Below are 11,977 nucleotides of genomic sequence, written 5' to 3'. Positions count from 1 at the left end.
CCAGTCATTTAAGAAGCTGGCAACCTTATTTAAAGAAGCAACTGTTAGAAAGAAATGGTGTTGCAGAAAGTACATATACATGGGCCCAAGGAGGTCTTGATGACTTGACACTCGTAAGTTGGTATCACCAACAACCAAGGACTTACCCAAATTCCAGAACACTGTGGGAACATGTATATGTATAATCTGAAAAACAGTCTTATTAGAACAGTGTCTTCTTTTAAAATGTGCCAGCGTGATCCCTGAAAGTGTAAATGTGGATTGTTGGGCACTTAATTGGGAGACATCTGTCATGCAGGCACATTATTGTTCTTAACAACAAAACATCAAACTAAAGCATTTAAAACACGAAGACCTGTTGACAAGTGTTGTGAGTGCCATGGTACAATACTTTTTGACTAACAACTTGAATTATGTCAGTTGTCACATGGCCATCCGTTGCCTGATGACATAGTTGGAAACACATCTGACCCACTGCCTGACATGTGGAGTGGCACACATGTCCAAACCCAGGACAATGCATAAGCTAATGGACCTGCAATTGTGTTGTAAAAAGGCATACCTGCACTGAGGAGACACCCTCATGGCAAGCCAGAATGTCCACACAGATTTCAGCACACAAAGACCAAACTACGTAGCATCTGGACCACACACTGCTGCAAAAAATGTATGAGTAGGAATCATGTATTTAAACAATTGACAAATGCTGCAAAGCACAAACATTAAACCCTGCACAAAATCATTGGGTCACTGCACGTTGAGTCTCTGTCCAGCCAATTATCACACACAGGTCAGACCTGGCAAGGAGACAAACAGGCACATGCATCAACCAGAAAACCGGTCGCAAACGGGCAGATTCTCAGAATCTGCCCCTTTGCGACTGGTATTTTTGCATTTGGGATGCATCATCCCAAATGCAAAAATCGCAATTTAAGGAATCTCAAAATAGTGATCCCTTAAATAGCGATTGCATTTAAGGAATCCCTAATTGAGATTCCTTGAATGCAATGCATTAAAGTGTAAAAAATAGCGATTTCGCTATTAGCGGGAGCAAATTACTATGAAGCTGGACTTCATGGTAATTTGCTAAAACTTAGAAAAATGCACTTATTTGCATTTTTCTAAGTTTCATGTTGCGCACACACATGCCCTTAGAGCATGTGTGTATGCAACATGTGTGCAGAGTTCAAATACATGGGTGCAATGACAACCCTTGCACCCTAGAAATTGCGGGAGCAATTTGCGAGTACCTACTGGTACTCGCAAATTGCTCCCGCAATCTCCAATGCATTCCTATGGGCCTGGAGGCTCATAGGAATGAATGGGAAGCCATTCATTAATTGCGACTCGCAATTTGTGAGTCGCAATTAATGAATGTTAAGGAATCGCTATTTTAATAGCGATTCCTACATGCATAGGCTTTTGCGAGTCCTTAATTGCGATTCCTTAATATTCACAATTATGGACTCGCAAAAGCTTTTCTTGATGCATGTGCCTGATAAGGTTTGGCCATGTAGGCCTCGCCCGCACAAACCCCCCATACCTGAGACAATGTGATTGTTAGAATCTGGGTTCTCTGGTTGGCACAGGTAGGTACTTGTGACAAGCAGGGAACCCTTCCTCTAGTCAGGGTAAGGGGTTACACTCCTAAAATAACCCCTGTTCACCCTCTAGGTAGCTTGGCGCGAGCAGACAAATGGACACCACACAGGTATTTATATTAAAAATAAGGATTCTTTATATAGGATTATCACAAGACCATTAAACAATTAAAAATACACAATACGGTTGCTTAGTTGGTAGAAGATTGCTTAGTTTCTCTTAAGTTCTTAAATGCGACACTTTAAGTCAATGTACCTTAGATGCGACACGCAGGGCAACGAAAGTGTTGCAGCGATGCAGATGCGTTGCAGTTCTTGGTGCAAAAGAAATAAAGACGGGATCTTCCAGATGCGTTACGCTTCTCCGATGTTGCGAGAAGGCTCGACTCGATGCGTCAGCTACAGCGGCGTCACCTTTGGCGAGATGCGACGACAGCGGCCTTGGCAGCAGCACTTTTCTCTGACGTTGCGAGACGCTTCCACTCGATGTGATGCTGCAGCGGCGACACCCCTTCTGCGAGATGCGACGGCAACAGCTCCGACGGCATCACGCTTCTCCTCCTTGAGTCGCAGTTCCAGCTCCTTGCGACACGCAGTCCCTCAGAAGGCCCAACACAGCAGCAGGCACTTCCAAAAGACTCTGGGGAGCTGGGGATGAAGTCCACTGGTCCTGGGACTTCGTTCAGGGGGCAAGCTCAGTTCAAGCCCTTGGAGATCTTTTTAAAGCACAAGTTGAAGCAAAGTCTTTAGTAGTCTTTCTCCTCTCTTTCAGCAGCAAGGCAACCACTGCAGGCCAATCCCCCAGGTCAGGGACAGTACTCCTCCTACAGCGTTCCCAGTTCCTTCTCCTCTGGCAGAGGTTCTTCTTGTTTCAGCAGGATCTGATTTCTTGGGAGCAGGGTCCCAATACTTATACCCCTAATTCCTTTGTTCCTCTGGGGTAGAGGGGCCTTTGCCCAGTCCAAACCAGTTCTTGAGCACTCTGTTGACATGACTCTGCCTTTTTATTCAGGGTGCAGGGCAGAGACATCAGCCGCTCCACAGGGGGTGGAGCCGGCATTGTGGTAGCAGAGAACAACCCTATTCAGAGCCCAGGTGCACTCCTTCCACCCATCTGGCTGCCAATCTTCCTATTCATCACCAGGCTACCTAGCCCTGCCCCTCTGGGTTTCCCCAGCCCTGTCACTCACACAACCAGATAGGCAGATACACATCATAGCAGAGGCGGGCTGAAATGGTCAGGCAAGCAAATACCAACTTTCTAAAAGTGGTATTTGCAAACACAGAATATTAAAATAAACGTTACTAAAAGATGTATTTTATTATTCTGAGTTCAGGCATACTAAACTCGAATTTCTATCATGTTCCCTGGGTCTGTTAGGATCATAGAATGTAACAATTCTAGCAGCCCCTTCTGGCCTATGGAGAACAGGTAGCCTTACAATAGTGAAAAACGAAAATGGCTGTAATTCACTATTAGGACATGCCACACACATCAGGGCTTGTCCTACCTTATGCTTACAATGCACCCTGCCCTTGGGCCTACCATAGGGGTGACTAATATGAAGTTAAGGGAAGGTTTAGGGACTGGCAAGCGTGTGCACTTACCCAGTCAGCATGACAGTACCAGACTACACGCAGGTTGTGCAATGGCAGACCTTAGATGCATTTTAGCAGGCCGCTTCTGTGGGTGGCACAACCAGTGCTGCAAGCCCACCAGCAGCATTTGTATTTACAAGCCCTGGGCACTCCTGGTGCACTTTACTGGGGTCTGACAGTAAACCAAATAAGCCAATCAAGGAATCCAACCAACATATACATTTTACAGTAGGGAGAGCATATGCACTTTAGCACTGATCAGCAGTGGTAAAGTGCCCAGAGTCATAAAACAGCCAACAACAGGTCAGAAAAAAAATGCAGGAGGAAGGCAAAAAGTTTAGGGATGACCCTGCAAAAAGGGCGAAGTCCAACACTACCCTCTTCCAGCCAAAACGCAGGGCAGACCAATCACCACCGTGATGGTCTTCCCTGCTTGGGGCGATAGAACAAGGACCTGGCCCGCAACTGCAGGGGCAGACTCCAGTTCTACGCCAATCTGAACCTATTGGAATCTCTCTGTCCATACTCTCAGGGCCCACCAAGCCAATCCATGGGGAACCCTTCTTCTCACCTGTGGACACCACCTGTGCAGCACCTAACCTTAACTGGCTCACAGGTGTGTCCCAACAGACAGACAGCAAAATGCTACAGTGGCCACTGACAGTAGTCAGGGATGAGACCCAGGCCGTATGCCTCTCAGGGCTCTCAAACCTCTGTGGTGACAGGAAGCGGAGGGCAGTAGCCTCAGGTGCTTGGCAACCTTTGTCCACTCTCCCTCCTGTCAGGTCAGGTATGACATCCTGGCACTGACCCACCAGCCCCAGGCCTGTACCCGGCAGCTGGACTGAAGACTGGGGTGGCCTCTCCCACACCCGGTCCTCCTCCTCGGAGCTCTGTACCCTCCCACTTGGAATGGTACCCCTTCCAGAATTGCCAGGGCACCTGTGGCAGGTGTCCTGCGCAATTCGCCCACCAGTTCAGGGGTCCTTTCCTGCAACTGGGCGTCCAGGTCAGGGGGGAAACCCTGAACCTGGCCCTCCAACCTAGGGTCTAAACCCTTCAGTTGAGCCGGGATCAGAGGCGAGGACTCCCTCCCTCTGCACCCCCTTCCAGAGTACTGCACACTCCCAACTGGTGTGGTACCCCTAGAAGCCACATGGGTCAGGACACTGATTACAGTTGTCCCACCCTCCAGGTCAGACAACACCTGAACCTGGCTTCCCAACTCTGGGACCAACCCATGCGGTTGAACGCTCGCCTGGTTCACCAGGACTTCCCGGGGAGCACGCATGCCCCCCCTGAGGGTGACACATAACTCCTGTGTCGTGTGACAGTCTGCCTGGCGCAGATCTCCCAACCCCTGTCCATCTGACAGTGCGCGAAGATCCCCCAGGACAGAAGTGGTGTCACCATGGTCATTCACTGGGGACACAGCCCTTCTGGCTGGCCCCTGACCCACTGGGTCTTCCACTGGGGACTCCTTCCCCCTCTCACCCCTCACTCTGGACTTCTGCACCCTCCCAACTGGAGCGGTACAGCCAGACACCAGAACTGATGGCGGCCTGCTTACAGACATTCCCCATTCACCAGACACTAGGGGGTCCCGCATAATGGGCCGCCCCTCAGGACAGACTAGGCTCCCCACCTGGTGTTATCTTAAAGAACCATCCAGGCTCTGAGACTGAGGTTGGGCACTACCGGGACATAACCCATTCTCATTCCTTCCCCTTAAAGACAGGACGTGAGGCCCTACACCCCTCTCACTACTACAGGACCTAGTTGGGCTGCTCTGAGCCACTTCCACCACACTGGGTTTGAAGATACCTGAACCACTCATCTTGGGATCACTCCCCAATGCCTTTCCAGACCCTTTGGACTCCACCAAACGGTCTGCCTCCAATGTGATCTCCCTGCGGTGAGAGAACTCACTCTCCCACAGGTGTTGGCATAGCTCTGGAAAACAGGGACTTACAATACGCTCTCCCATAATTGGATCACACAGCCCCCTAGCAGGGTTGACCAAACTATTCTTCCCCTCACCATCCAGTGCCTCGCACACGTACTCCACACCACTCTCCTGAGACTGGCAAGACGGTATCTGACTGCCTCTGTCACACAACCCACACTCTTCTGGGCAGTCTACACACTCACATACCTGGACTTCAATTTTGGGGAACCCCTCTCCCTGCACCTCTCAACTAGAGTCAGGAGAGTGTCCCTCCCACCACTAGAACCATGAACCCCTGCGCCAGTTACCCTATTCCCTTCAGGGATACTGCGCACTACTGGAGCTACCTCATGTCCTTGAACCTCCTGGTGTATGTTATCCCCCTCCTTCGAGTCAGGTGCCACATCTCTGGGTGTGTGTACTACTCTCTCAGCACTAGAATATTCAATATTCCTGCCACCATCTGAGCTGGATTCCTCTGCCCACTCAGCAAAGCTCAATCTCTGAGCTACACACATTTCTTGTTGCTGGGCTGAGACACTCATGATCCCAAGCCTCTCAAGCTCTAAGTCAAGCTTCCTCATAATCAACTCAAGCTCCATTTCTATTTTCTTTTGCTCTAGGGCTAACTTCCTAATTTACCATTCCAATAATAACTGCCCTTTTAACTTGAGCTTGGTCAGCTCCATTTCGTGCATCCTACACTCTCTTCTATCTGCCAGCTCCTCTGGAGATAGACTGTGGTTAGAAACACTGCTACCAGCAGGGGAAGGGGTTCTCCTTCCTTTTGAACCCACTGGCCCATTCAGCTGCTCATCTGCACTATCCTCCTCAGTGGCATTCCTTGCTTCTGCCCAGGCCCTCAGCGCCTTGTAAAATTCTTTTTTTTTTGTAAGTTTGAGTTTATTGAAGAAATAAAGAAGGGAAGGAGAAGGGAGGCGAACGGGGTATAATCATCATGATAAGCATATACAAAAAATAAGCAGTTCAATAGAAACTCTCAATAAAAGCAAATAAAACAAGCATGAAGTTTACATGAACAGAACCTACGTACAGGAATGAAAAATACCATATAATATAGTAGAACGTAATATCATAGCAAAAAGGCATTAAAGAAACAAGAAAATCATGGTGGCTTACGCACCTCAACTGTATCTGGGTTTGGAGAAGCGTGTGCTGGAGCAAAGGAGGAGAGATAGGATACCAAAGGGAGCCAAATCAGGTCGCGTTTAATTGCTAGGGAAACGGGAGATACGTAATTAGTATCTATGCGATGATGGAAGCAAACTGCATTCCACCAAGAATGGTAGGAGACATTTGCAGCCTGCTTCCAATTAGAAGTAATGGTATGGAAAGCCACAGCAACTAGAAGGTCAAGTAATAGATAATGGGAGGGAGATTGCGGGAGTCTCGGTAATAGGGAACCTAGAAAAACTTGCCAAGGGGAAAAAGGAATTTGAAGTTGGAATATCTTTTGTATTTGCGCCCAAACTAGGTGCCAGAACTTGGAGATAGGAGGGCATTCAAACAACATGTGTTTGAGATCTGCGACGGGACAGGAACAAGACCAACAAATAGGGGATGTGTCAGGTGAAAAACGGGATAAAGCATGTGGAGTACATAAAGTTCTGTTATAAATAAAATATAAGGTTTGGGTAGTATTAGCAGCTCTAGAGGCTTTATGAATCTTAGCCCATATTTTGTCCCAAAAAGGTATTGGCCAATCCTGAGAAAGATCCAATTCCCATGCATTCTCGATTTTAGATTTTAGTCTGTCAGTGGAGTATCGAAGAGAGTTATAAATAGCAGAGGCTGAGGGAGACGTCTCCAATAATAAAGAAGTAGCTTTGCGATCTAAAGGAATATCGGTAGATGGTGCCAAGGAGCGAAGATATAAGATCAGGACTGGGAGAAGGGCATGGTATTGCGATCGAGCAGAAGAGGGCAGTGAAAAAGAGGATTGAAGTTCCTGGAATGAGAGAAGAGTATCTTGAGAAATTAATTGAGATATCCAACACAATCCTCGAGAGTGCCATGTTTTCCAAAATATGGTGCGATTACGAATTTTGAAAAGAGAGTTGTGCCATATCGGTTGTACGTGAATGGAAAGAAGGGAGGGATAAGATGATGCTCGGACTGCTTTGGCGCGCGTTCTCCAGCGCAGCTCCACGAAAGGAGAAGAGGCAGCGCAAGTCGAAGCTTGGCGGCAAATCGTACTAAATACAGCTGCTGCTGGGTTGGGAATTATGTAGCAAAGCCAGAATGGAGCTCCGTGCAAAGCGCACATAACATTTTTTACCTTCCATCTGTGACATGTGTGGTTATAATATAGCTTTGCAGTTGCATGCGAATCGCCTTGGAGAATTCTGCCTTGTTTTTACATCCAGTTGTAGGAACTTTAAACCTTTTGCTGCTTGGCAGTGTAGTTTTCCAATTTCTCTTCTTCCCATTCTAACTCAGTATTCACAGAGACTATGGATGCTGCTTTCTCCACCATGGTTAAGTTTGACAGTACTCAAAAACAGAAAGTCCCAAAAGAGATCTACCAACAAGTATTGGTTGCGTTTAAGGTCTGCACTCACTAAGTAGTGTTCACCAATTACTGTACATGAGTCACAAATGCAAATACAGAATCCCACCGCTGCCACCAATGTTAGACTCCGGGTTCTCTGGTTGGCACAGGTAGGTACTTGTGACAAGCAGGGAACCCTTCCTCTAGTCAGGGTAAGGGGTTACACTCCTAAAATAACCCCTGCTCACCCTCTAGGTAGCTTGGCGTGAGCAGACAAGGCTTATCTCAGAGCGTTATAGGTTAAGCATTTGTGAACACATACAGTAACCAAGTGACAATACTACAAATGGACACCACACAGGTATTTATATTAAAAATAAGGATTCTTTATATAGGATTATCACAAGACCATTAAACGATTAAAAATACACAATACGGTTGCTTAGTTGGTAGAAGATTGCTTAGTTTCTCTTAAGTTCCTAAATGGGACACTTTAAGTCACTGTACCTTAGATGCGGCACGCAGGGCAACTAAAGGGTTGCAGCGATGCAGATGCGTTGCAGTTCTTGGTGCAAAAGAAATAAAGACGGGATCTTCCAGATGCGTTACGCTTCTCCGATGTTGCGAGAAGGCTCGACTCGATGCGTCAGCTACAGCGGCGTCACTTTTGGCGAGATGCGACGACAGCGGCCTTGGCAGCGGCACTTTTCTCCGACGTTGCGAGACCCTTCCGCTCGATGCGATGCTGCAGCGGCGACACCCCTTCTGCGAGATGCAACGGCAACCGCTCCGACGGCGACACGCTTCTCCTCCTTGAGTCACGCTTCCAGCTCCTTGCGACATGCAGTCCCTCAGAAGGCCCAACACAGCAGCAGGCACTTCCAAAAGACTCTGGGGAGCTAGGGATGAAGTCCACTGGTCCTGGGACTTCGTTCAGGGGGCAAGCTCAGTTCAAGCCCTTGGAGATCTTTTTAAAGCACAAGTTGAAGCAAAGTCTTTAGTAGTCTTTCTCCTCTCCTTCAGCAGCAAGGCAACCACTGCAGGCCAATCCCCCAGGTCAGGGACAGTACTCCTCCTACAGCTTTCCCAGTTCCTTCTCCTCTGGCAGAGGTTCTTCTTGTTTCAGCAGGATCTGATTTCTTGAGAGCAGGGTCCCAATACTTATACCCCTAATTCCTTTGTTCCTCTGGGGTAGAGGGGCCTTTGCCCAGTCCAAACCAGTTCTTGAGCACTCTGTTGACATGACTCTGCCTTTCTATTCAGGGTGCAGGGCAGAGACATCAGCCGCTCCACAGGGGGTGGAGCCAGTATTGTGGTAGCAAAGCACAACCCTATTCAGAGCCCAGGTGCACTCCTCCCACCCATCTGGCTGCCAATCTTCCTATTCATCACCAGGCTACCTAGCCCTGCCCCTCTGGGTTTCCCCAGCCCTGTCACTCACACAACCAGACAGGCAGATACACATCATAGCAGAGGCGGGCTGAAATGGTCAGGCAAGCAAATACCAACTTTCTAAAAGTGGTATTTGCAAACACAGAATATTAAAATAAACTTTACTAAAAGATGTATTTTATTATTCTGAGTTCAGGCATACTAAACTCGAATTTCTACCATGTTCCCTGGGTCTGTTAGGATCATAGAATGTAACAATTCTAGCAGCCCATTCTGGCCTATGGAGAACAGGTAGCCTTACAATAGTGAAAAACGAAAATGGCTGTAATTCACTGTTAAGACATGCCACACACATCAGGGCTTGTCCTACCTTATGCTTACCATGCACCCTGCCCTTGGGCCTACTATAGGGGTGACTAATATGAAGTTAAGAGAAGGCTTAGGGACAGGCAAGCGTATGCACTTACCCAGTCAGCATGACAGTACCAGACTGCACGCAGGTTCTGCAATGGCAGACCTTAGATACATTTTACCAGGCCGCTTCTGTGGGTGGCACAACCAGTGCTGCAAGCCCACCAGTAGCATTTGTATTTACAAGCCCTGGGCACTCCTGATGCACTTTACTGGGGTCTGACAGTAAACCAAATAAGCCAATCATGGAATCCAACCAACATATACATTTTACAGTCGGGAGGGCATATGCACTTTAGTCCTGATCAGTAGTGGTAAAGTGCCCAGAGTCATAAAACAGCTAACAACAGGTCAGAAAAAAATGCAGGAGGAAGGCAAAAAGTTTAGGGATGACCCTGCAAAAAGGGCCAAGTCCAACTGTGATTGGGACAGATCAAGAAGTGACACCTCTTAATCAGGGTTAACAAAAATGTGCAGCAAGAATTCCCAAATGTACTCAACATCACCTCGTGAGGCTGGCAACACATATTTGTGACAAACAACCATCAACAGATAGTTGTGAATAGACACACAGGCACTGCCCAGTGTGAGTATGCACAAGCCAAATGGGGTCTCCCTGTCCAGTGGACACATGTAGCACACTTTTGGATAAATACAAATGAGGCCAGGGAACAATGCCACAGAGGCCAACCTATGCTGAACACACAGAGAATGGGCACAGTGTTGGATGACACACGTGATTACGAGGCAAGGGTGTCTCAGGGGACTGTAGTGGGCACACTGCTCCTTGTTCCTGGAATGATCTGACTGTAACATGAGCAACCGTCCTGGCACTATGCATATCTCCCACTCATGCACATCATGTCTGAGGCCACAACATTGGTCATGCATGCTGTAAGTGTGTTCATTTGAAACCTCACACTCCTTTGTTGAGACTCATCATCAGTGCCAACAAATATGGACCCCCAACAGAGTGAACAGGACAGGGCACAGGCAAGGTACCAACACATGTCACAGACTACCCTCCCACATGATGCAGAAAGCAATGTGCACTTGGATTAACTGGCAGCCTAGATGACCATGTGCAATTGTGATTACACACAGACCAGGGGACACATGTCAAGGAGGGGAAGGGATGAATAAGAGCACCGGTTAACTTTGGGGAACAGAATATGCACTGCACATATAAACCCTGGCAGTGTATCCAGGCTACCGAGCACTTCCAAAAGCTGGTGACACACAACACAACAAACAGACATGTAACTACCCCCTCCTTGCTGCAGTCTCTCCTGTAACTGCCTATCCAGGTCAGGGAAGACCACCGCCAGGACACGCGTCATGTGGGGGGTCAGGCGTCGGCGCCCGCTGTGGGGGCGTGGAGGTGAGAGCCCCAGCTGGACCCGGGTGATCCGCCGGGTCCAGCACCGGATGTCCTGCCACTGTTTTCGGACTTGGACTAGGCACCGACTGCGATCCCCCGCCGATCTCACGGCCCTGACGATCTCCTTCCAGATCCCCCCCCCTTCTCGTAGGCAGTTACCTGTGAGGATGACAAAGTGAGACAACATCACTACACCTGCTCCATGTCACAGAGACACACATTTGAACATCTTTGATATGTAGAACAGGGCATAGGATGCTGCCAAGGAATTGCATCTTTCTCATATTATAGACATTGGCCTCTGTGGAAGCCCCAATGCACTACATGGCATTGAAAGTACACAGGTTGCAGGAGGGGTGCGACACACTCCCTGATCATGGCACACACTGTGCATCACATGCAACACCAGGCTGATGGACAGCACCTCAAATCAGTTACATGCCCCAGGCCACTGACGCAACCTCAGCAGAGTACACAGACACACACAGGCACAGATCAATCAACCTGACATTGGCAACAGCGGATACAAACCTCACTCTGCACATGTGCTACTTGCCTGTGGGGTGTCACAGGTGTCGGGCTACCTCAGCAAGTCAGACACACAGCACGGCTTTCTTCTCACATCAGATGGGTAGAGCTGTTGCCTCCTCCATGCAGCTGTGGCACAACACTTTACATAGACACTCACCCCCATGACAAGGAACATTCACACACATCAATGTCCAGGAGGGCGTACACATCACTTGGACACTCTCACCACAGGTCCTCTCAACTCATACACATCTGTGGGTACACTCACCTGTCACACCGGGGGGACCACTGAATCACCTCTGGACAATAGCCAAAAAATGCCACCAACTATTTGCCAGGCTGAATGTGCCATGCACTATGCAGTGAATGTCACAGTAAGCACAATGCAAGTGAGGAGCGTACACAGGAACTACATCATGCTCTGCATGAGAGACATAAGCCTTTCCCCCCCCTGAGACCCACTCTAAACAACATTGCATGTCTGTCACACCTGGAAACAATGCCAGAAGTGACAGTCACAAAAAAGGTGCACAATCAAAGTTAGTGGAGTCAGCACTCACCTGCTCCCTTGGTCTCATATACAGCTTGGGGTACTGTGGGAG

The sequence above is a fragment of the Triturus cristatus genome, chromosome 6 (assembly GCF_964204655.1).
Source record: "Triturus cristatus chromosome 6, aTriCri1.1, whole genome shotgun sequence".
NCBI classification, from domain to species: domain Eukaryota; kingdom Metazoa; phylum Chordata; class Amphibia; order Caudata; family Salamandridae; genus Triturus; species Triturus cristatus.
Note: the sequence above shows the minus strand (reverse complement) of the source record.